Source organism: Chlorocebus sabaeus, chromosome 14, assembly GCF_047675955.1.
Source record: "Chlorocebus sabaeus isolate Y175 chromosome 14, mChlSab1.0.hap1, whole genome shotgun sequence".
In the NCBI taxonomy this organism is placed as follows: domain Eukaryota; kingdom Metazoa; phylum Chordata; class Mammalia; order Primates; family Cercopithecidae; genus Chlorocebus; species Chlorocebus sabaeus.
In genome coordinates, this window is record NC_132917.1 from 81,873,950 (window position 1) to 81,886,688 (window position 12,739).

The 12,739-nt window shown below is 37.3% G+C and overlaps 1 long non-coding RNA gene across 2 annotated transcripts in view; it reads left to right on the forward strand.

Moving 5' to 3' along the window:
• The window catches only part of LOC140713440 (uncharacterized), a 404,726-nt gene extending 396,406 nt beyond the window's left edge, over positions 1-8,320 (forward strand). For both annotated transcript variants that reach the window (XR_012095515.1, XR_012095516.1), the window contains exons 3-4: positions 6,317-6,407; positions 7,780-8,320. This is a non-coding gene — a long non-coding RNA (uncharacterized lncRNA). The remainder of the gene's footprint in view (positions 1-6,316; positions 6,408-7,779) is intronic.
• Positions 8,321-12,739: the final 4,419 nt, after the last annotated feature.

The following is a 12,739-nucleotide window of genomic DNA, read 5'->3' on the forward strand; positions in this document are numbered from 1 at the left end:
AATTGTGAATGGAAGTTCATTCATGATTTGGCTCTCTGTTTGTCTGTTACTGGTGTATAAGAATGCTTGTGATTTTTGCACATTAATTTTGTATCCTGAGACTTTGCTGAAGTTTCTTATCAGCTTAAGGAGATTTTGGGCTGAGACAATGGGGTTTTCTAAATATACAATCATGTCATCTACAAACAGGGACAATTTGACTTCTTTTCCTCACTGAATACCCCTTATTTCTTTCTCTTGGCTGATTGCCCTAGCCGGAACTTCCAACACTATCTTGAATAGGAGTGGTGAGAGAGGGCATCCCTATCTTGTGCCAGTTTTCAAGGGGAATGCTTCCAGTTTTTGCCCATTCAGTATGATATTGGCTGTGGGTTTGTCATAAATAGCTCTTATTATTTTGAGATACGTTCCATCAATACCTAGTTTATTGAGAGCTTTTAGCATGAAGGGCTGTTGAATTTTTTCAAAGTCCTTTTCTGCATCTATTGAGATAATCAGTGGTTTTTAACTTTGGTTCTGTTTAAATGCTGGATTACGTTTATTGATTTGCATATGTTGAACCAGCCTTGCATCCCAAGGATGAAGCCCACTTGATCATGGTGGATAAGCTTTTTGATGTGCTGCTGGATCCGGTTTGCCAGTATTTTATTGAGGATTTTTGCATCGATGTTCATCAGGGATATTGGTCTAAAATTCTCTTTTTTTGTTGTGTCTCTGCCAGGCTTTGGTATCAGGATGATGTTGGCCTCATAAAATGAGTTAGGGAGGATTCTCTCTTTTTCTGTTGATTGGAATAGTTTCAGAAGGAATGGTACCAGCTCCTCCTTGTACCTCTGGTAGAATTCAGCTGTGAATCCGTCTGGTCCTGGACTTTTTTTGGTTGGTAGGCTATTAATTATTGCCTCAATTTCAGAGCCTGCTATTGGTCTACTCAGGGATTCAACTTCTTCCTGATTTAGTCTTGGGAGAGTGTAAGTGTCCAGGAAATTAGCCGTTTCTTCTAGATTTTCTAGTTTATTTGCATAGAGGCGTTTATAGTATTCTTTGATGGTAGTTTGTATTTCTGTGGGGTCAGTGGTGATATCCCCTTTATCATTTTTTATTGTGTCTATTTGATTCTTCTCTTTTTTCTTCTTTATTGGTCTTGCTAGTCTATCAATTTTGTTGATCTTTTCAAAAAACAACTCCTGGATTCATTGATTTTTTGGAGGGTTTTTGTGTCTCTATCTCCTTCAGTTCTGCTCTGGTCTTAGTTATTTTTTGCCTTCTGCTAGCTTTTGAATGTGTTTGCTCTTGCTTCTCTAGTTCTTTTAATTGTGATGTTAGAGTGTCAATTTTTGATCTTTCTAGCTTTCTCTTGTGGGCATTTAGTGCTATAAATTCCGCTCTACATGCTGCTTTAAACGTGTCCCAGAGATTCTGGTATGTTGTATCTTTGTTCTCATTGGTTTCAAATGATTTCTGCCTTCATTTCGTTATGTATCCAGTAGTCATTCAGGAGCAGGTTGTTCAGTTTCCATGTAATTGAGCAGTTTTGATTGAGTTTCTCAGTCCTGAGTTCTAGTTTGATTGCACTGTGGTCTGAGAGATAATTTGTTATAATTTCTGTTCTTGTACATTTGCTGAGGAGGGCTTTACTTCCAATTATGTGGTCAATTTTGGAATAAGTGCGATGTGGTACTGAGAAGATTGTATATTCTGTTGATTTTGGGTGGAGGGTTCTGTAGATGTCTATTAGGTCCGCTTGGTGCAGAGTTGACTTCAATTCCTGGATATTCTTGTTAACTTTCTGTCTCATTGATCTGTCTAAGTTGACAGTGGGGTGTTAAAGTCTCCCATTATTATTATATGGGAATCTAAGTCTCTTTGTAAGTCTCTAAGGAGTTGCTTTATGAATCTGGGTGCTCCTGTATTGTGTGCATATATATTTAGGATAGTTAGCTCTTTCCGTTGAATTGATCCCTTTACCATTATGTAATGGCCTTCTTTGTCTCTTTTGATCTTTGATGGTTTAAAGTCTGTTTTATCAGAGAGTAGGATTGCAACCCTTGCTTTTTTTAGTTTTCCATTTGCTTGGTAGATCTTCCTCCATCTCTTTATTTTGTACCTATGTGTGTCTCTGCATGTGAGATGGGTCTTGACTCTTTATCCAATTTGCCAGTCTGTGTCTTTTAATTGGACCATTTAGTCCATTTACATTTAAGGTTAATATTGTTATGTGTGAACGTGATCCTGTCATTATGATAATAAGTGGTTATTTTGCTCGTTAGTTGATGCAGTTTCTTCCTAGCATCGAAGGTCTCTACATTTTGGCATGTTTTTGCAATGGCTGGTAGCAGTTGTTCCTTTCCATGTTTAGTGCTTCCTTCAGGGTCTCTTGTAAGGCAGGCCTGATGGTGACAAAATCTCTAAGCATTTGCTTATCTATAAAGGATTTTATTTCTCCTTCACTTATGAAACTTAGTTTGGCTGGATATGAAATTCTGGGTTGAAAATTCTTTTCTTTAAGAATGTTGAATATTCTTGAGCAGGCAGTCTGTCTGTTGTCAGATCTCAACCTGCATGTTGGGAGATCCACTGCTCTCTTCAAAGCTGTCAGACAGGGTCGTTTGCATCTGCAGAGGTTTCTGCTGCTTTTGTTTGTTTGTTTAGCTGTACCCTGTCCCCAGAGGTGGGGTCTACAGAGACAGGGAGGCCTCCTTCAGCTGCTGTGGGCTCCACTCAGTTGGAGCTCCCCAACAACTTTGTTTACCTACTTAAGCCTCAGCAATGGTGGGTGCCCCTCTCCCAGCCTCCTGCTGCCTTGCCATTAGATCGCAGACTGCTGTGCTAGCAATGAGGGAGGCTCCGCGGGCATGGGACCCTCCCGTCCAGGTGTGGTATATAATCTCCTGGTGTGCCATTTGCTAAGACCCTTGGTAAAGCACAGTATTGGGGTGGGAGTTACCCAATTTTCCAGGTGTTGTGTGTCTCAGTTCCCATGGCTAGGAAAAGGGATTCCCCTCCCCCTTGCGCTTCCCAGGTGAGGCAATGCCTTGCCCTGCTTCAGCTTTTGCTGGTCGGGCTACAGCAGCTGACCAGCACTGATTGTCCGGCACTCCCTAGTGAGATGAACCTGGTACCTTAGTTGAAAATGCAGAAATCACCCGTCTTGGGCCTGGCGCAGTGGCTCATGCCTGTAATCCCAGCATTTTGGGAAGCCGAGGCAGGCAGATCACAAAGTCAGGAGATCAAGACCACGGTGAAACCCCATCTCTACTAAAAATACAAAAAATTAGCCAAGCGCGGTGGCAGGCACCTGTAGTCCCAGCTACTCAGGAGGCTGAGGCAGTAGAATGGCATGAACTCGGGAGGCAGAGCTTGCAGTGAGCTGAGATCACACCACTGCACTCCAGCCTGGGTGACAGAGTGAGACTCTGTCTCAAAAAAAAAAAAAAAAAAGAAATCACCCGTCTTCTGTGTTGCTCACGCTGGGAGCTGGAGAGGAGCTGTTCCTATTCTGCCATCTTGCTCCAGCCCCCTCTGGCTGTATTTTAACAAAGCACGAAATCTCAAAATGATACCACTAAATAATTTTACATGTCACTGGAAAATAGGCATTACACATTCTTAACTAGAAGAATGGCAGTTACAAAATACATATGTAAAGTGATATTGTTTTATTACACATCTCTATGTGTATATATGCTTTTTATTAAATATATTTGATAAGAATATATTATATTTTCTGTAAGAAAAAAGGTTTTATAAAAATTACAAAATGCCCAGCTCAATATATATTTCTAGAAAAAGTCTGTTTATTACTGAGCTTCCTACTATTATAATACTCTAGTTATTTGTTTCCACATACTTCTTGCTCAATTTAAAAGTGTGTTTTTACTTGCCTATCTCCTTCTTGTTCATCTATAATAATTCATATGTTAAATACAGTCTTCCCTCAATATGCCTGGAGGATTGGTTCCAGGAAGCTGAACCCCATTTCCAAATCTACAAACATTCAATTCCCTTTTATAGGTTTGTATCGTGTTTGCATATGAACCATGTATATCCTCCTGTATATTTGAAATGATTTTTAGATTACTGTGTTTATAATACCTAATATCATGTAAATGCTATGTAAATAGTTGTTATACTCTATTATATATTATTTGTATTATTTTTAATTATATTGGATTTATGTTTGTTTCCCCATGAACACTTTAAATCTGTAGTTTAATTTGTGAATGCAGAACCCATGGACACAGAACCTGTAGTTACGGAAGGTTGACTGTATGAGACACTCAGGAGAGGATGGATTAGCTAAAGCCATTCTCCTTTTTCCTTCCTTTTCATTTTCACATTTCTATGTTAGGTAACTAGGTGCCACTAAGAAAAGAAAAAAAATCCAAAAATAATATAAATTTTATCAGTAAAGATGATTTTAATTTTGGAAATGTTGAATAGAACTGTTTGTGTCATTCCAGGGTTGTGATGTCTATTAAATAAAGTTTAGCCTAAAGCTGCCCTCTTACATATTTTAAGTTTGGCCAACAGTTCTCTCCATACATAATGAACTCTAACAACTGGATATATAAACAGACTATAACCTACCCTTGTGCTAATCACAGAGTGGTCAAATCACAGGCAGCCAACTGTTCAAACCATGTTCAAAAAGGCAGCCACTGAACTGTAACCAGTCTGGCTGCTTTTGTACCCCATTTCCATTTTCTCTACGTCATACATCACACTACTTTTTCTGTCCATAAATGTTATCTGACCACGTAGCAGCCCTCAAGTTGCTGTGCATCTATCCTGGTTGTGGAGGCTGTCTGATTTATGAATCATTCTTTACTCAATTAAACTCTATTAAGTTAAATTTGCCTTAAGTTTTTAACATGTCTTTCTGACATACTTAGGCATATGTGGAAATAATGTTTTAAATTAGACATCGTTGAAATTGACCCGAGCTCTGTGATCCTGAAAAACAGAAGGTCAAAAAATCTTTTCACTTTTTATGTTTTTGGAAATGGCTTACTGACAAGAACCACCCTTACTAAGTGACTTGGATGAGACTCAAATATGCTTCCTTATTTACCTATGACAAGATCAGACAAGGTTCTTCCAAATTCCCATCCTTTGCCAGATAAAGAATTAGTAAATTCTTTGTCCCCACTGATCAATCTAAACAAAATAGTAACCAACCTCTGCTTAAGATTCTGTTTCCTCCAAGTCCTTTATCTTTTAGTAACCTTAGTCTATGACAACATACATCCCATCTTCAACAGTCACTCACAATAGGCTGGCCTCAAGAAAGCACTCCCTTATCTGCTGAATCATGACACTGTTCATCTCACTTCCACACTTGGTTCTTTTGATCTTTGTTTACTCTTTCTCATTAAAAAAACAAAAACAAAACCCTTCTAACTTTTGATAAACTCATATTTTCTGGTTTTAATGTTCTCCCTACTGCAATAGCCCTCATTTTTCTATGACAATAGTCCCTTCCCCCAACCATTTTCAATAATCCTTTTGAATGAAGTATCTTACTCAGTTCATATTTATTGTGTATTTGACAGAGCAATTAATATATAATTGGTATGAGAAAACAAAAAGAAGAGAATTGTACCAAGTATGTAAACCAGAATATCATCAATATTTACAAGGTAGAATAGATAAAAAATCCAGGAAATGGTTTGGAAAACAAAACGGAACACAGACACCTGAAGAATACAATGGAAATTGGAGAAATTTATCGAAAAACTTAAAAGAGAGATGTGCAGCCCTCATCAAATCCAAGATTTTATTCTCTTGTCAGCTAGAAGGGAAAATAAAGAGAGTCTAGGAGGAATCAAAATATTTAGCACCTAATAACTGCCAAGATTTCCACTAATTACTCTAGCATTTAACCCTCAACAAGAACACTCACCAGTGTAGGTGAGTATGGCGTGGGCTTTCAAGGGCAACAGACCTAGATTTAAATTTAGATATTTCTTAGACACTGATTGATTCAATATAAAAATAGTAACAATAATAAACTACTAAAACTATTAACATATTGAACAGTTATATTCTAGGAATGAAACTAAAAAAAAAAAAAACACTTATACTTCCATAGACATTATATAATGCAGCTATTTTCAATACCTGCTTTTATCTATGAAGAAATTGTGGTACAAGGAGGTTTAAAAAGATGTTCAATCTAATATGATGAATCTGGGATTTGAACTCAGGCACAACTTCCTGGATCACTCAATCCCCTAACTTCTACATTTGGTTGCTGACTTTCGCAAGTTAATTAAACTCCTTAAATTATCTTCTATTTTATTTTCTTTTATAGAAACCAGCAAAGAGTACATAGGGCAAATATTTTTAAAAAAGAATTAAATGGGACAATAAAACAATTTGATTAGCATAATGTCCAGCTCAAGGTAAGGCCTCAATCAATGTGAGCTCTTATTCTTTTGTAAGTGAGAATACCAAGTCTCAGAAAGAAAAATTCCATCAAGGTCATTCAGGTAGCAATTAAAATAATTAGGATTCAAAGCCATGTCTCTGTAACCCAAAGTCTGCTATTTTCCATCACAGCCTGCTGTCTCAAATGAGTGAGATAAATCTAATCTTGATTAATAAATGAAACATTGCATTTACTTTTATCATTATACTGCTTTGGGAAAGCATTTTTAACTAGTTCTCTTGTGATAAGGGCAGTGAGACCAACAGGACCTTATGTCTTAGAGATTGCTTCTCCATCTGGCATGATTGAGTAAGGACATAAGGCTTTGGAGGAAAATGAATTCATTCTCAGCTGTCATCTTTCTTTCTTACCTGTGTTTTACAACATCTGCTGCTGCTGTTTTCTTCACACCCATGGATCTTGATCATTTTTTTTTTTTTCCAGTTTAAAATTACATACTTCTCTAGGGGTGTCCTCCTCACTCATTGCTAAATAATGCCGTTCATGATGTCGCACCATGTTCTGCTTCTGTCCCCGGTGAGTGGACAAAAACTGAGCGTATGTAGAACATTGTGAAACAGAGATGTCAGAAGCTCTCCAAAGCTGCCTCTAGTGAAGACCTGATTCCTGGGCCTTGTATAAAACGAGATTTGGTCCAGGATAACAAGAATAGGAGCCAGTGAGGCTCTGAACAGATTACATGCCCATCCTTTGTGGAAGAATAAAGAATATAGCAAACTGAGCTGCAAAGGCCTTTCTCAATTGACAAGGTGCCACCTCAGGAAAGATGTAGAAATCGGATAAAAATAATAATAATGTATTTATGGGCTGGTGGTACAAAGTTAGCAGCATTCAATGGAATTTTTAAAGAGAATCATACTTGTCCTATTTTTTGAGTCCATTAGAACACAGAACCTCTAAAAACATTTAATTTGCAATGTGTCTGATTTGTGTCAGAGACAGAAAGTAAAACATGGCATTCATCTTGTATTTACTTATTTAATGTCTATATTTCTCACTAGACTACAAGCTGCATGATACAGAGAATATTTTCAAGTTGTCTTTATTGCCATTCTATTGCCAGATAGTAGCAAAATGTCTAGCATTGTGCTTGGAGCATACTAGGTGCTCAACAAACGTTTATAGAATTAATAAATTGACGAATAAATTCATGAGCATGAGAAACAAAGACTAGAATTAAACAGAAAAGATATAGCTTAAGTCAGTGGACTATCGAAAAAGACAGGTAAAGAGATTAAACAGAATGTAAAAGCTTTTACATTAAAAGTAAAAACTAATGTTTTACCCAGTTTCCCACATTTAATATGTGTTTGCTTCCTTTACAGGATCTTGGAGATGGCAAAGCAGCCCAAGTGGAAAGGCAGAAGAAGGGGTATCCTTGTTTTACCAATTACTTATATGTAGGAGATAGTGCATTAAATGAAATATTTTCTGCTCTCTAACATCTACCCCTCACACCCAAGAGGAAGGCATGTCGCCTCAACCTTTGCAGTATTCAATTAAAGTTCTATTCACACAGTGTTGCAGTTGTTTGCTTATCTTTCTCTCTTATTAGACTTAAAACTTCTAGAAACCAGAAGGCAGTATTACTTATTTGCCTCAGAGTCCTGGAGGCCTATCAAATGGCACACCTTCAATCCATGAATGAATTAATTAAATAAATGTGAAGGAAAAAAATGCAAGTTGCTTATTTTTATTAAATTTATTTTTCCCAAAATAGTTACTGAGAAAATGACTCCGGGAAGACCGCAGAGTGGAAAGCTCCAGAAATGTGTTTCCCCACCTAGACAGCAACTGTACTGGCAGAATCTGTTTGATGTCACTGTTTTGAAGTTCTGAATTGAATAAATATGAAGAAAATACGAAGTGCACGTCTTACTACTTCCAAGGGATGGCTTGCATAGTAAATTGTTTATTTTGGTGAGTTTCAGTTTTTGATTGCGTAGTGTCTACTCATCCCCAATCCTAGCCATGGTAGGAAGCTGTGTGGCTCTTCCTGAAGCAGCTTGCACATGGTTTGCGGGAGCCAGGGTGAACAATAAGGATCCTAACCTCCAAACATCAGGTATCTGTGCCCTGATTACTAATTGCTTCTTCTGACTGAAGAGATACAGACACAGGTGAAGAGCTATTGTTTCAGTCCTCACTGAAATTGTCATTATTCACAATAGCCAAAAGGTAGAAACAACCCAAATGTTCATCAATAGATGACCGGATAATCAAATTGTGGTATGGACATACCGTGAAATATTTTTCAGCCTTAAAGAGGAAGGAAATAATTTTGAAATATGCTGTAACATGAACAAGCTTTGAGGTCATTTTTCTTAATCTAGCTAAAAGACAAACTGTGTAATTCCATTTATTCGAGGTACCAAGAGTAGTCAGCTTTATAGAGACAAAGTTTACTGATTGGCAGGAGTTTGGGGAATGAGAGTGTATTGGGCCGTTCTTACATTGTTATAAAGAAATACCAGATATTGGGTACTTTATAAAGGAAAAAGGCTCATGGTTCTGCTGTACAGGAAGCATGGTGCTGGCATCTGCCAAGGCCTCATGAAGCTTTGAATAATGGCAGAAGGGCCCCTGCACAGTGGCTCACCCCCGTAATCCCAGTACTTTGGGAGGCCGAAGCTGGTGGATCACCTGAATCAGGAGTTCGAGACTAGCCTGACCAACATTGTAAAACTCCATCTCTACTAAATACAAAAAACAATTAGTCAGGCATGGTGGCGCATGCCTGTAATCCCAACTACTTGGGAGGCTGAGGCAGGAGAATCCCTAGAACGCAAGAGGCAGAGGTTTCAGTGAACCAGGACTTTGCCATTGCACTCCAGCCTGGACAACAGAGAGAAACTCCATCTCAAAATATATATAAAGGAAAGAAAGAAAAGAAAGAAAGAAAACAAAAAGGAAAATAATAGCAGAGGGCAATGGGGAAAGCGAGTGTCTTACATGGTGAGAAGGTGGGGGAGGTGCTACATACTTTTAAAAAAACAGGTTTCCTGATAACTAACTCACTCACTGTTGTGAGGACAGCATCAAGAAATGAGGGATCCACCCGTGTGACCCATGACCTCCCACCAGTCCACATCTCCAACAATGGGGATTGCAATTCAATGTGAGATTTGGCAGGGTCATATATTCAAGCTATATCAGAGGGCATGAGGAGTTAATGTTCAATGGGTATAGAGGGTTCAGCTTTTGCAAGATGAAATCAGTTCTGCAGATTAATGGAGATGATTCCACAAAAATATGAATGTATTTAACACTATTGACCTGTACGCTTAAAATTGATTAAGATGGTAAATCTTATGTATGTTTTGTCAAATTAATGAAATTAAAATTATTTACTGAGCAAAGATTAAACACATAAGGATATTTAAAATTTTATTATAACTATATTGATTAGATTTTACTGAGCTTCTTTATACTAAAATATGAGATTATACTAGGTTATATACTTATACATATTTTATATACTAAATACATGTAGTCTATATTCCTCACAATAGGATGAGGTAAGTACTGTTTCATTTTGTAAATAAAACAGACCAGAAGAGCAAGATAACTCAATAAAGATAACACTGAAGAAGTATCAGGATATGAATCAGTTCTTTGCCTAACATCCATTTACCAATAGAAATGAAACTCAAGTGTAAGTCAAGCTATTAGGTTGCTTATAAATTAGTCACTATATCTCTTTCATTTGCTGGCATCTTGCCACCACTTCTATAAAACATTACTCTTGATAAAAAGTAGAGGCAAAAGGTAATATTCAGAATCAAAAAGAGCATCATCAGCTACCCAACACAACACATGGGTGCCATTTTAACACCATTCTCCAAAAGACAAAGTAGACGTAACTTCTGCTTAGAGAGACAGTTGAATACTTGTCAAACAGCTGCCATCAACTCATGGGGTCTGCTACACTGAGCAGTGTCATCCTCTGAACATGACTTTCAATGATATCTTTGTATTAAGGCAAAATATGTCATCTGGAAATAACATTTTCACCTTGTTTGAATCCAAATGTCAGTGTGTTTACGCATTCTCTGCTCTTGCCTATGTCGTTGGGGTCTTAGTGCGTGAGCCGACATACGTTTTGTGGCTATGCTGGCATGCTACATCAAGGTCCTATGATGAGCAGTTTTAAAATCAAGCTTAGAAAATCTTGGTGTTTAAAAACTTTTCTATTTGTCCAGAGGACATTTTCTTAAATATAGAAAAAAAGGAAAAGAATCAGGAGATACTAAGTACCCTTTTCTCTAAGAAAAGGAAAAAGGAAAATCTATAGACTTAAGCTAGGGAAATAAATGTTTGCCTCAGGTCAATTTAGTAAAATTACAGATAAATAAATGGCAAAAGGAAAATTTTCTGTGTATTTCGAATTTTCCTAAGAATAGGTGATATGCTTAGTTATCACCTGGATTTCTCACCTAAAGCTTTGAATTCCTGTACCATCTCTACCTCCTTTCCTTCTACCCCATTTCCTTCACATCACACTCCTAGAAATTAAAAAAAAAAAAAAGGCAGAATAGTAGACCTAAGGAGTAAGAAAAAGTGGAACAGTAAACAGAAGGAGAAACTGAGGTTAAAGGCAGAGATGCGAGAGCTTGTTTATTTGCCAGTGGAAATGGTTTAGTAGAGAAGAATGTGATGATGCAAAAAAAAAAAAAGAGATGTTTTAGTCAAGGTTTCCCAGAGAAACGGAACCAACAGAGCAAGGAATTGACTCACATTAGGGAAGCTGAGAAGTCCCAAGATCTGCAGTTGGCAAGATGTAGACCTAGAAAAGCTGATGTATGTTTCAGTCCTAGTCAAACGCATGTGATCTAGGAGACTTGACAGCTTAAGCTCCAGGCTGAAAACCAGCAGGCTCGAGATCCAAGAAGAGCCAATGTTTCAGTTAGAATTTGAAGCCTGGAGAAGACTAAAGTCCAGCTAAAGCAGTCAGGCAGCAGGAGTTCCCTCTTATTCTGCCTTTTTGTTCTATTCAGGTCTTCAATTGATTGGAGAAGGCCCACCCACAGTACAGAGGGCAATCTGGTTTACTCAGTCTACTGATTCCAATGTTAATTTCATCCAGCAAAAACCTCACAAACACCTAGACTCTTATTTAACCAAATATCTAGGCATCAGCGACCCAGTCAAGTTGATACATAAAATTAATCATTGCAAGAGACAGATGAAGGATCTGAGAAGATAAAATTCAAATAAAATTCAGAGCACTAATAAACAGATTGACATTTCCTAGGAAGAGGAACAGTTTTTCCATTTTAATAGGTGGAAATCAGAGATGACCACAAGGGTAGGTAATGTATAATGTGGAGTTTTACGGACTGGAGAAACAAGTCAGAAAAACCAAACAGTCTGGAAATTGCATGCTATTAAGCAAACTTTATATTTTTTAGGTTTCATAATTGTATTATATTTAAAACAAGCTCTTTTTATTATATACTATATTAAATACATTTTATAGATAAAATATGTCTTAAATTAGAATTAAGATATTCCAGAAAAATTACTTACCGCTAAAATTTAGGGAATGTGTTGAATATAAAACTGAAATGTAAAAGAAGATATTGATAGATCCTAAGAGCTCATTTAAAGGATTTGACTTTGTCCTGCTGCTACTTAATCTATAATGATTCCTGCCTCCTAGAACTTTCACCCTCTGTGTTCCTTTTCATATTATACCATCGTTGGTCTATGTGACCAATAGCATATTGCTGACGTGAAGATGCCTCACTTCTCAGATTAGGCTATAAATGTCTTAGGTGTTCTCATGTTTGTTCCCTCTCTCTCTGGTCACTTGCTTTGTGGGAAATAGCTTCAACATATAACATTGCTGTTGTGGCCCCAAGTGGTAAGAAACTGAATTCTCTGATAGCTGTGGAGGAGAGGTAAGTCCTGTCAACAATTTTGTGAATGAGCTCGAAGTTGATCCTCCAGTCCCAGATAACTGCAGCCCCAGCCTAGAGTCTGACTGCACCTCAGAGATCCTAAGCCAGTTTAATTGAACTAGTCAGAGTTCAATTAAAAATCACTAGTCAAAATATCTGGAGTATGAAAAAGTTCTAATGGAAAAAAAAAAAACAAATTTGATCTTCAGTTTTATCTTAACACAGTACCCGCAACTTACGAGGAAATTAGCCCAAATCTCTATATTTGATCATTTCCTATTTCCAGCCATATATACTTAAATTTATGTAGTGAATTAAATATTTATTTTTAAAGTTTACTTGAAAACACATTTTTTGATGATATTTATATCTTAGTTCTAGC